This window comes from Ambystoma mexicanum, chromosome 1q (assembly GCF_040938575.1).
Source record: "Ambystoma mexicanum isolate Mex_15411 chromosome 1q, UKY_AmexF1_1, whole genome shotgun sequence".
Taxonomy (NCBI): domain Eukaryota; kingdom Metazoa; phylum Chordata; class Amphibia; order Caudata; family Ambystomatidae; genus Ambystoma; species Ambystoma mexicanum.
In genome coordinates this window covers 998432339-998444507 of record NC_090922.1, presented here as the reverse complement: position 1 = coordinate 998444507, position 12169 = coordinate 998432339, and the positions used below count along the sequence as shown (strand labels likewise).

The window sequence follows — 12169 nt, the reverse complement described above, 5'->3', positions numbered from 1 at the left end:
CCGTTGTTTACCGGGAGAGAAGGGTCCATACAATCCGCATCAACGTCAAGCTCCACCCTTCCAACTTAAGTTGTTCTCGGAATTTGCTGAGGTGTACGTCAGACTTATATTTACAGTGAATTGCAGAAACTTGAGGAAATAAATATGTTGGGTTTTCACAATTGTTATATTTATTGTGTTGAATTGTGTCATTATTAGTCTAGTATTTTTGTGTGGTTGTAAAGAACACTCAATAGCACGACCGTTCGTTAAGTCTTGTTCCGAAACATTGGAACTTTATGTTCCAGTTGTTTCAGTGTTGTCATATATTTGTCCTCGTAAATTTGAGCCGGGGAGGTGGACACCCTGAAACCCAGTTAACTCATGCCTTTGGAACGGAAGCCCTCCCTGATTTCCCCTGGTGTTAGGAGCAGAACCTCAGACCAATTATCAATCTGGATCAATTTATCTTTAGTCCCAAATAGTCCCCGAAAAAAAGACTTCTTGAACGAGCGGTCACATTATGCCTGGGGTTTTTAACATACAGTAACACTTCATCGGCATCAACCAATATAGTCGAGACATGTGTATATATTTTGACCCTTCTATGGCCATTATGTTCCCTAATGCTGCAAGCCAAGGGTTCGATCGCCAAGGCAAATAAAATGGTGTAAAGGGGGCACCCCTAACAAGTGCCTCTTTTTAGGGTTGATGCAGTCAGACATTGTTTGATTAGTTAGCATGCTAGCCAGAGGAGCCTTATATAAACCAGATCAGCAAAGGAGTTCAAATAGAAAAGGCCATACGACCGAGTCGAAGGCCTTCCCGACAGAGTGCTGCCACCACGGCAATGGGGACCTTGTAATTTACATAGTGCATTAAAGTGAGTACATGAATAAGCGTCTTAGGTTATTTTGGGTGGACCGACCTGGGATATATCCTGCCTGGTCTGGGAGGATTAAGGCCGGCCCATGTGGGAGATGCCTATCAGCAAGTAATTTAGCAATAATCTTGTTGTCTGTATTTATCAGGGACAGCGGCCTATAAGAGGCGCTCCAATGCTGTCCTAGTGAATTCCAGAAGATATGGAGTGCTCGTACATACGGTATAAATGGGGGAGGGGCAAAAGTTGTGCATACTCTTTGTGCATCTCTGCAGTTATGCCATCCATCCTGGGGGCTTTCCCGTTCGGGAGCGACATGATCACTTGACATATGTCCTCAGCGGATGGAGGGGCATTTAGAAGATCTGCTTGGGCCGGGTCTAAACATCACAGTGCAACGTGATCCAGGAATAGACCCATTTCTCCTGGTGTCACATTTGCTTGGGTTGTATAAAACCTATTGTAATAATCTTGGAAAAAAACCTCATTGTTCTTTCTGGAGTCCCTATCTAGATTTCCTTCATAATCCTCTATCTCAAGGATGTCATCCTGACTCTAGTGCAACTAGGTTTAGCCCTTTCTCCCTAGGAGGTCACCGCAATCAGACCCCTAGATATTTCTCCTCTGCACGCCACCTCTGTATGTTTTTGTCTCTTTTCTAGTAGAGTCTTTGCCACTTCTTGGTCCTTGCCCATTATCTGCTTCTGTTTATCTCCTCTCTACCCATGTTACGGTCCTACGCAGAAATGTCAGGTCCCCTCCCCCTTATAAAGACTCTGAACGCTTCCCAAGTGACTGCTGTCATTTTATTGGATGTAGACCTGAATATCCTGTGCAATCTCGTCCCTAAACATAGCTTCTAGGGCAGAGGCATGGAACCACCATCGGAGTGGTCAGTGTGTTTGGTCGGGGCAAGCTACCGCTGCCACCGCAGGGGTGGTCGGACAGTGTCCCGGGTAGTATCCTGGCAGACTGTGCCGACCTGGCCAGGGACATGGTCAGCATAATATAATCCATTCTGGATGCACTATTATGGGCCCTTGAAAAAACAGAGTACTCTCTTGCCTCAGGATTAAAGTGCTGCCACGCATCTACTAAGCCATGGTATTCTGCAGTGTTGCCCCATACTACTGCTGCCCTTGGAGTGACCACCTGTGTTGTGCCGGAGCAATCTATTGATGGGTACAGAGTGACGTTGAAATCCCCCATCCATGCCACTTCATAAGAGAGAAATGTCTACATGTGAGCTGCAGACTCTGGAGAAAAATACGGGGAATCAACATTCGGGGCATGTATATTGGCTGGGAGAAGCCATACACCCAAACCTTCCTCCGCTAAAAGGAGAAACCGACCCTCCCCATCTGCGACCTGCTCCTGTAGCCGAAAATTCTGGGATTTATGGATGTGCGTTGCAACGCTTCTATAATGGGAGGAATGGGTGGAGCTATATCTGTGGACCCGCCACCGGCTGCCTTTGGGAGCATGCTACCCTTAGCTAAGTGCGTTTCTTCCAGACACAGCACATTAACCTGGTGTCTCTTCGCTTGATTCATGACCAGGCCAAATTTCTTACCGTTTTCAACCCGCGAACATTCGAAGTCATTACAGTTAAAGGCATGGTCTAGTAAAAAAATGTATTTAAAAAATAGATAGGCAACATAAAAAAAAATACTAGCATTCTCTTTTTTAAAACTTCCTATGTAAAATTTTGCTATTCAAGCTCAAAATTCGCAAAAGCAAGCACATGGGCGCATCCATTTTGTGAAACGGATGTCCGCCGCTGTGCTTGCTTTGGCTTTTGCGGCACTAATGAAGGAAAAGCCAGCCAGCTGTAGTAAACAAAAGCTATCGCTGGGTGGCTTTCCCTTCATTAGTGCTGTACGCGGAGGACGGGGACCGGAGACCAGAGCAGGAAAGCTGCAGCTGAATCTCGGTAAGTGCTATTTATTTTTTTTAAAAAAATAAGCACTAGCTGCGGTTTTTTTTCTAGGTTTTCCGGGCTGGAGGAGACTGGAAAACTTAGAAATAAAACCGCAGCTTTAAAAACGTTGTATTTATGTTTGCTTCAAAAGCGACTGCAAACAAATACAACGTTATTGTGTTGGAAAACGCTGCGGTTTTTCTTTCCAAGTTTCTCAGGCTCCTCCGGCTCGGAGGAGCCTGAGAAACTCGGAAAGAAAAACCGCAGCGTTTTCCAACACAACCGCTCCCAGGGGAGCACCGGAGACCCAAAGTGAAAGCCACAGCAGGCAGAAACACAACGCAGTTGTGTTTACATGCCGCGTAGTGTTTCTGCCTACAGTTGATTTCCCATTTGGGGCTCTCGGGCTCCCCGTTGGGAGCCCGAGAACCCCAAATGGGAAATGCTAAATGCTGCGTTGTTTCTGCCTAAATCTGCTTTCCCATTTGGGGCTCAAGAGCCCCAAATGGGAAAGCAGATTCAGGCAGAAACAACGCGGTTGTTTTCCGCAATGCCGCGTTGTTTCTGCCTGAATCTGCTTTCCCATTTGGGGCTCTCGGGCTCCCCGTGGGGAGCCCGAGAGCCCCAAATGGGAAAGCAAATTCAGGCAGAAACACAACGCAGTTGTGTTGGAAAATGCTGTGGCTTTTCTTTCCGAGTTTCTCAGGCTCCTACAGCCCGGAAAACTTAGAAAAAAAAACCCAGCTAGTGCTTATTTTTTTAAAAAAATAAATAGCACTTACCGAGATTCAGCTGCAGCTTTCCTGCTCTGGTCTCCGGGCCCCGTCCTCCGCATACAGCACTAATGAAGGGAAAGCCACCCAGCGGTAGCTTTTGTTTACTACAGCTGGCTGGCTTTTCCTTCATTAGTGCCGCAAAAGCAAAAGCCAGCACAGGAGGGCATCCATTTCACAAAATGGATGCGCCCATGTGCTTGCTTTTGCGAATTGTGAGCTTGAATAGCTCAAAATTTTACATAGGAAGTTTTAAAAAAGAGAATGCTAGTATTTTTTTTTAATGTTACCTATCTATTTTTTAAATAAAATTTTTTACTAGACCACTCGCCCACCCCCGTCACATGAATTATGCTCTCAAGAGTTCCCCCCGCCATTCCACCATGAACATGCCCTTCTGTGCTAATTCATCTTGAGCGAACCACCTCCTTGGACCAAACTTCACATGAGAAACACAAACACAGCGATGGTACCATGCCCCTCCGATTTCCCCACCAGCCACCCACGACAACATACTGGCAAGAACACCCCTCCCTCTCATAACTCAACCTTTACTAACCACCCCAAAACGCAGTGACTACGAAGACAGACAGCCGGCCGTCGCCACACTGACTCCATATGACCAGCGACTGGCCTTGTATATACCGTACCCTGCAACCAGCACCCACACAAGGACGGACCAGAGTCATTGAGAGCCCTTCCATCTCAAAACACCTCCCCGAAGACTGGATTAAAAAGAGAAATGCATTAAAAAAAAAAAAACAAAAAAAAAAAAGAAAGAACGTGGCCACAGCGGGTTGAGATGGATCCATCAGAGCTCAGCGATTCGGTCCCCGCGGGGAGCCTCCCGGGTCCAGCAGCTCCACTGCGAAATGATCCGCCACTTCCAGAGATGTGAAGAACCACGTTTTCCCATTGTGAACCCCCCTCAGCGTTGCAGGAAACAGCCTGGAAGGTCTTTCTTTGTTCCTGGAACTGAGGGCGAAATCTGGAAACAAACGAATTGTGGCAGATCCAAATTGCAATTTCTCTCTTGCTGCCCTGAGGAGTACGTCCCTGACCCAGTAATTGAAAATTCGGGCAATGATAGGGCGCTGAGGGGCAACCGGAGGTGGTTTGGCGACCAGGGACCTGTGTGCCCTCTCCACAAGTAACATGTAGGATACGGGTGGGGAGAGGGGGCTCCAAGAACATCCGTGAGAAGCTTCTCTACGAACTTCTCCATATCTGTGGACTCTGGGACGCCTAAAATGCATATATTATTTCTGAGTGACCTTCCTTCAAGGTCATCATTCTTGGCTACGACTTGTTTGACTGTCTGTTGCAATAGCGCCACTTTGTCCTCTCCGATCCTGATCTGCTGTTCCTTCTCTGTCAGGCGCCTGCACAGTGTGTCTATCTGGACAGCAGAGACATCCACTTTATACGTTAGGGCATTGATCTTGGCCCCCAATTGGACTGTGAATTGGACTGGGGGGCATGTTGAGAAATGTATAATAGGAGGTAATCTTAATTATCATTGTGCTGAGGGTATTGCTATGTCATAGAACAATAAAATACTTGCTAAAAGCATAATGAAGCAAAATACCAACGACCAGGAGGGGTCTTGTTGGCTGAGGTTCTTCCATACCTGGGAATTGGAGATGTTGAACGGCCGCACCAAAAGTGACGCTCCTGAAGGAGAGGAGAGGAGGGGCCTGTGCCACCCTTGATTATGTTTTTGTAAATTGAGAGGCGGCCCTAAGAGTGTTCGCTACAACGCATGGAGCGACCATGAGGCCCCTTATCTTTAAATTCAGGTCTATGCCTACTAAATCATTAGTAAAACCCCTGGGAGATCTGACGACTTATTCTGCCAACAGGATTATATGGTCAGCTAAAAATATTGACAGCGCCAAGCATGCAAGTTTTTGGATGAATTTCTTAGATTTTCAGGCTTTTCAAGAGACGAATTGAAGGAAATTGGGAAATGGATTCTGTCCTTTTCAGGTTTGCATGCCACATCGCAAATGAGATTGAAAACGAAAGAACACAAGCCACATTTAGTTTATGACCAAACAATTAGAGACGCTAAACGTAAGCTCCGGGGGGATTTGCATAAAGCTAAGTTAGATGCACCATCACAGAGGGCCTACTCAAAGGAGATAAGGAAGCTAAAAAAACTCTTACCGCAACTGGCTCAAAGTGTGGCGTAACTCTAAAAGACACTGCATGGCAACAGGTGGCAGTAACTTTGTGTGGGGGAAACTCACGCAGCATTTGGTCTCTTCTGGGTGAAGCTAAGGCATGCAGGAAACAAACTTTGATTAATCCCATATGTGAGCATACATTGGTGTCCTTTTTGGCCCAACGGAATTCCCTCCTAACTAGTCAGCTCCCCCAGATTGATATTAAACCTAAGTGTCCCCCTTTTAAAGTAGAAGCAGAAGACATAGCGACTAAAATTAAGAGTCTTAAATCCTCTCTGGCTCCGGGACTACTGGCTTGGCCAATGTGGTCCTGAAGCACAATCCCGTATTCTGGTGATCCCTACTAAAAATTTTATTCGATAAGGTGCTGATCGAAGGTAAGATCCTGGACCCATGGCAAACAGCAATTTTTATTCCCGGTCCTAAAAAAGGGTCATTCTGCTAACCCCTGTTACCGCTTGCTATCTATGTTAGATTGCACTGGGAAGCTTTTTGCTTCATCCCTGTTAAAAGAACTACAGAAGTGGGTAGAGCGCATGGGCATCCTGGACGGATATCATTGTGGACTACTCTATGGCCCACAACCTTCTGCTCATGGAGTCCCTGGTAACTCAGTCCCACAGTCGAAATAATCCCCCACTCTACGCTCCATTTATAGACTTAAAAGCAGCCTTTGACACAGTGTGTTGGGAAATTCTCTGGCATAAATTAGAACTCCTGGGCTGCCTACCTGAGATATTATATTATCTAAAACTATTCCATAGGAACAACACAGTGAGCCAGAGATTAGATGCCAGGGGGTTCCATGACTCCACCCACAGCCCAAAAACGTGGTGTTAAACAGGGATGTGTGACAGCCCTGCTTTGGTACAATATATATGTGTTAGATCTTTCCCAATCTTTGACCAAGATCAGAGGCTGTTCACCCAAAATTGACAATTCATTTTATTTGGTTTTGGCGTACGCGGACAATCTAGTTCTACTGGATCATACCTTTAGTGGCATACAGCATTCTGCCGAGGCACTTTGGACATACGCGGATAGAAATGGACTGACAATTAATAGAGAAAAGACGCCTGTGATCCTGTTTTCTGCCAAGTTTATAGCCAGACCTCGGTTATTTGCTCAAGACATTGAAATCCCATACACCGTATTGTACAAATATTTGGGGGTTGAATTTGACGCAAGCCCGGGATATAAAAGCTGTATTGAAGCTCATACAAGGAAGGCAGCACAGATGACAGCGTGGATAGCACTACTCAATAAAAGAATAGGTGGTTACACAATGGCATGCGCTAAATAGCTATATTTGCAGTGTCTTGTTCCTGCAGTTATCTACGGGCTGGAGAGCTTTCTCGATTTGGACCTAAAATGGCTCCAATTTGTAGAAGGTAGATTTTAGAGGAAGCTATTGAGGCTGCCTAACTGCGTCCCAATGGCCATAATTAGACTCGAGCTGGACACTCTGTCTCTCAAATCTTTGGTCAATAAAAAAAAAGAGCCATAGTGTACATTAAGATGATGAACAGGCCGTCTAATCCTCTACTGCAAAGTTTGGGCAACGTAGAGCAGAGACTTTGTCCTCTTACAGTAAGAACATGAACATCCTTTTCCATAATACAAATTGGACCCCCAATTGGGGCGACAACCTAGCCAACCTCAGACGCTCATTTGAAAAACGCCTGGACTTGTGGGACTGGAATGAAAATGTGGTGCACTTAAGTACACCACATGAGATGTGATATCTCAATGCTTCTAATACCAAACCTGAGACCCTTCCTATAACATGAGATGTGATATCCAACTACTTCCAATTCCTATTTGGGCGTAACATCCCATACATGATCAGACTTTTATTATCACTATTATCATGGTATATTCTTTATGTGCATGTTACTGTAATTTTTTATATGGCGTTATGAATTTGAATGAAATTTATTTTGTGTTTTGATTTCTTTTCATGTGTAAAGTTTTGTGTTAAAACTATATCACATTAACATAAAATAAAAATATACGACAACACTGGAACAACTGGAACGTAAAGTGGAGGCATGGATCCGCTGCCGCAGATGGCAAGGATCTTCCATGCCAAAATGGTTGTTGTCCCAAAAATGCTATACATTATCAACAACGTGCCAGTGATTCCGCCATTGTGTTTTTGGAAACATGTAAGGTGCCTGCTGGTGAGGTTGGTGTGGCGGGAAAACAAGCTGGGGTCTCCGCTGACACTTTGACTTTCCCATTTCAGGAAGGTGGACTGGAATATCCTGATCTATTTGCTTACTATTTGGAGGCACAAATTCAATATGCTGCTTGGTGGTGGCATCCATCACCCGCACTTGCTCATATTAGGCTGAAAAGAGCGACGGCCTGGCCAGATGACTTGAAAGCGATGCAATGGGGGAGGAAGAGAACAGTGACAAGGGGGAGGTGCAGCCGGATGACGTCACACGATGGCCCTGGGAAAAAGCCATCCTGGGGAGGAGGGGGTTCCAAGGGGAAATTTGACCCGGAATTAGCGTTATTTGCTGTGCGCGGGGGTTTGGATTACAGATGAGAAAATCTTCATTACACATTTTGGAAAGCTTGCCGTTCATACTATTGTGGATATGGTGCTAGACGGCAGATATCCCATGGGAAGTATTTAAGGACAGAGGTCCCTGGAATGCAGTGACGATGCTACTATACTTTTGGTTGACGCTCCGTGGAATATGGCCGCTTTTCCCTGAGACACTGGAACAATCTCCCTTGGTTCAATTTGGGGTCAACCCTCCTGCACTTTCCAGGACAGTATTGTCCCTTTACAAACTTATAAAGGCACAGCGAGGGGGGACACACTGCATTCAGGGCAACATGTGAGTTATCACTTGGACGGGCTCTCTCCGATTTGCAATGGCGGCAGATATGTATGTTGCCACGGAAGATATTCCTGAATAATAGATATTACTTAATACATTTCAAATTCTTATACCAGGTATATTATGCTCCAGCCCAACTATAGATACTACCGAGATTCCTGCGAAATGCCCAAGATACCAAGTCGATTCTGCAGACTTCACGCATGTGGTGTGACAGTGTATGCATATCCAAAGCTTCGGGGAGCAAATCCATAAGGCTCTGGGTAAAATGGTTACCGCTGTCCCCCATAGCTCATCTGAGCCCAGGCTCCATCTTGGTTTGACGTGTCCTCTAGAACCGATAGAACATTGCTGGGAATTGCCTCTGCAGTGGCAAGAGCACTGGTGGCCAAAGCCTGGAAAAAACAGGGCTCCAACAATACAGGAATGGCTATATGGCTTGTACTCTTGTGAAAGATGAGAAACCGTGTACGCCACCACGTTACCCAGCAGGAGCAGGCCCTTTGACTATTGGGCTCCCCTGTGGTCATATATAAACAAAGAAATTGAAGACTGCCACTGAAGGTGAATAATGGGAGGCCGTCTGGGAGGCTCTTGGCCACACTAGCCGCTAGAAGGGTTGGGAGGGGTGAGGGGATGTCACTGTGAAGACTGGATGGCAGTTGGTGGGGAGGGGGAATTGTAATGCATCTTTATTATTTGTACCCTAGGTGGAAAGACGCCCTGCTTGAGTTTGGCAAGCGGGCGATGGTTAAGCTATCACATGCTGGACATTAGGATTTGGTTACAGGCACTTTTTGTTTGGATGTACCATGCTCACATGGGGTTATAGGTTGGATGCGGGGTGTGTGCAGGTAGATATTGTTGGATGATCTGGTTGTTGTAAGCAATTTTGAATATAAAAGAAAATAAAAATAAAAAATTGCTTGTTTTGAAAGACATTCACAAAGTAGTCCGCCTCACGTTTCTGACCCCTCACCTTCGTTGGTGAAGATGTCCAGCATCTTCAAAGCTGAGGTTCCCTGACTCCTCCGGGGTGGAGTATTTGGTGGGAAACGATACCGGCAGCGCTGCATCCGGGGAGTCTCTGGAAGGATGACTCCTTTTCCTTAAGCAGGAAGAAGAATGATGCTGTGAAGAAACGCCCAGGTAGTGAGTCATCTTGCAATTCTTTTTGTTCTCGTCTTTCCTTGTGGGAGACGTGTTCTCAGAGGTGGGCACTGCACTGCGCAACCGAGACCGCATGGCCTTACCCTACTCCTTGTGGAGGTAGATTAAGAGTTAAGCTGCTCTCTACCGGCGTGCCTTGGGATGCATGGATTGGCATGACCAGCATTCATTGACGTTGTGCTTCCCCCAAGCAGTAAAAACAGAATCTATGAGGATCCAGAACCGACTTCTGCTGGTGCAATCCATGCAAGGTTTGTAACCGGAGGCCTTAGCGAAGTTGGATATTTTCTCATCAAAACGCAAAAAGTGTCTTCCTGAAGTGAACAATGAGCACAGAAAAAAGGAACTGATGTCACGGGCCCTGATGTCATGTCTGGCACATGGGGCGTGGAGGCTTGTGTGGAGCCATGATGCGCCCCTCTGTTGTCAGAAACATTTCAGAAGAACTGCTGCACTGTGTATGGAATTAAGAAAGATGAGGAATCTGTAGGAGGAAGTAATCCATTAGAAGTTAGTTTCACAAATGTTTCGATAGTATCCCATTCCTGGAAGGGACAATCACATGTAAACCAATAAAATGATCACATGGCAAAAAAGCAGATCTGCATAATTTGTGTGCAGCATACAATATTCACTTTACAGATATAAAAAACGATATTACATAGACAAAGAAAACTGACGATAAAAAGAACAAACTAGGTGTTTCACAGACATTTTTTAAAATCACATTCCAAGAGTGTACTGTAAAGAGCCAGGAATGAGATGCAGACGACGGGGACGCATGTTTTGGTTGTAATCCCTTATTAAATGATTAAGGTGTTGGAAAAATGCCTCATTATCCCTAACCTAGGAGGAGTTTCCCTACGTCAACAAAAATGTCTTTTGTCAAGATGTTCAAAGCAAAATGGGTCCTGTGTACGAAATCCTATTCTGGCCCTTACTCTCTAAAACTAAATCAAAGGTGTGAAGGATATGGTCTTGGATTCTTAAAATGCACAAATGTTCAAATTCAACACAACTATATATCCAACCAAAAGATCCAAGTAGACAATATTCACAGTTTCAGGGAATGGCTCCCTTCCCCAGATTCCTTTTCTCCAAAATGAAAAGTTCAAACAAAGAATAACCAAGTTCCTTGTAACCCAAGAGGATAACTCCCTCCTTTTAGTGGGTTCACTGTTCCTGAGGAAATAGCTCCCTTGCCCAGGATTCTCTTCACATTCACAATAGTGCAACATTCTAAGGGCATAGGTCTTCATTAGGATTCTCTTTTCGCTGTTTTTCAATGCAAGTGTCCTAGGCTTGCAGATCACATGGTACCCTTCCCTGCCAAGCTCTTTTCCACATTTACAACAATAAACAATCTTAAGGCCATGGATCTTCCTTGAGATTATCTTCTTACTGTAGTTTATCGCACACACTTGACTTTTCCAAGGTATACTCTCCTGCCAAGACTTGAATGCAGTTTCTTGCAACATGTATTTGGTACTTTTTTTTTTAAATAATCATTCGGCTTGCTTTCTAAAAATTTGGTATATTTTCTAACAGGTTTAAACACGAAATGTCTCTGGTTTCCCTTCTTAGTCTCCCGCAACTTCGTATTGAGGGTCCCAGACCCTTAATCGCACAGTCTAGAACTTGCGTTATCTCGCCCGACAGTGCTTCGGTGTACCAACCCTTTCCCTGGGCTCACTGGTTCTCTTCTTGTACTTTGTTGACATTCCTGACTCCAATTCGGATGCTTCTTGGGCTCCCGCGACTCTCTGCCCTTGCCTCCAGTAGGCATTCAGGCTTCGGCTGCCTATCCAGCCTCTGCAGCATTCAGGAAGCACGACTTGCTTCCTTCGTGCTTCCCTCTGGTTACTACAGAGCCTTCCTGAGCATGTCACTAACCAAGTTGCCCTCTCGCTCTGTGGCTGCTTGGATTTCCGTGTCGCCGCCAGTACCTCTCGTCTGTCCTGAACTGGAGAACTCCATGCTTCTCTTTCCGGCATGGTTTTCACAATGTCAGGCAAATCGAATTTCCCTAGCGACTAGACCGCTGACAATGGCTGTCATTAGGAGGAATCATCATTGCTCCTCATCTTAGTTGCTGTCATACTGTTCCTTATGTGATATTTGGGAAGCAGATGTTGGATCTCATTGGGAGTAATCATCACTGGTCTCTGCCTCTTCCTCGTCTCAGTTGTTGATAAACTATTCTTTAGGTGATATTAGGGAATACTTGAAGTAGATTTGGCAAGTGGTTGACAGAGTGTTGCAATATGCCATCAAGGCATGAGGAAGGGAAGGAGGGAACCTCCCTAAAAGGTAACCATGGGTATGCGACTTCCGACGAGGAGTCCTCCCCTTGAGGGTCGCCTCCCCCATGTGGTCCTCCCTCATATAGCTGCTCC

The 12169-nt window shown here is 45.5% G+C and overlaps 1 protein-coding gene across 2 annotated transcripts in view; it reads right to left on the bottom strand.

Annotated features, from left to right (window-relative positions):
- USP33 (ubiquitin specific peptidase 33) overlaps positions 1–12169 on the bottom strand; it is a 1143586-nt gene that overhangs the window by 728958 nt on the left and 402459 nt on the right. The gene's annotated exons all lie outside the window — the stretch shown is intronic.